Raw genomic sequence first — 1141 nt, 5'->3', positions numbered from 1 at the left:
GTGAGAAAGAGAGAGTGAGAGAAGAGAGTGAGAAAGAGAGAGTGAGAGAAGAGGGACTGAGAGAAAGGTATGAATGAGAAGAATTATTTACTGGAGTAGAATGAAAAATCACAAAAGTAACTGTTACAAGAAAAATCACAAAAATAGCTATTACAATGCGTAAACTATATGTACAGCTAAGCTAACTCTGATTAATTTTAACTTCTGACTAACTCAAATCCTAACTACTTTCTAACTTTAGTAACTTATTAGTAACTAATAACTTCTAACAACAAACAAACTAATCATAAATATCTATATCAACTAATAAATAGTAAACATAAAAAGTATTGATACTATGTGTATTTCTTAAGAATTATACATTTAAATTGGTGTAAAAAAAATCCTGTAATAATTAAATTGATTTTATATGTATTTTTAAGGAGTTAAGTTATTATATATTCATTTATCTTTTGCAAACACTTGTCTCTACTAGCATTTTTAAAAAATGTAATAAAGTGTATGTACAAATATATATGTGTCTCCATTAAAAAATTATATTTTTTCACATTAAACACTACCTATTTTTTGTGTCAAAATATTGATTTTATATATATATATTTAACTTTTAGAATTAAATTTTGATATACTATTAGTATAAAATAGTATTAGCGTTAGTTTAGATTGACTTTTTTAAGGGAAAAAAGTATTTATTTTTTTTTAAATTATTCAATTTAAAACATATTTGGATACGTCTTTTAAGCAAAGTACTTTTATTAAAAAATAAATTATTTGTTTTCCCTAAAAGCTAACAATATTTTACTTTTAAAAAAAGTAGAAACAAAAAATATTTTTAATACTTGAAAACTCTTTTTAAAAAGTCTATCCAAATATAAAATAATTTTTTCTATTAAGAAAAGATCTTTTTTAAAAAGATAAAAAATAACTACTTTTTTCAAAAGCCAATCGAAACCAACCCTTACATGTACATTCAATTACATAACACCATATCATAAAAAATAACTACCTTTTATATTGATTACATTCGTGTAAATGATCATCCAAAAAAATAGATGCAATTGGATAATTGTGTAAAATATTTTACAATGTCAGCACATTAAAATTAAACACTTATTTGTATCTAAAAGAATAAGATAAATAT

The sequence above is a fragment of the Arachis ipaensis genome, chromosome B07, assembly GCF_000816755.2.
Source record: "Arachis ipaensis cultivar K30076 chromosome B07, Araip1.1, whole genome shotgun sequence".
Lineage (NCBI taxonomy): Eukaryota > Viridiplantae > Streptophyta > Magnoliopsida > Fabales > Fabaceae > Arachis > Arachis ipaensis.
Note: the sequence above shows the minus strand (reverse complement) of the source record.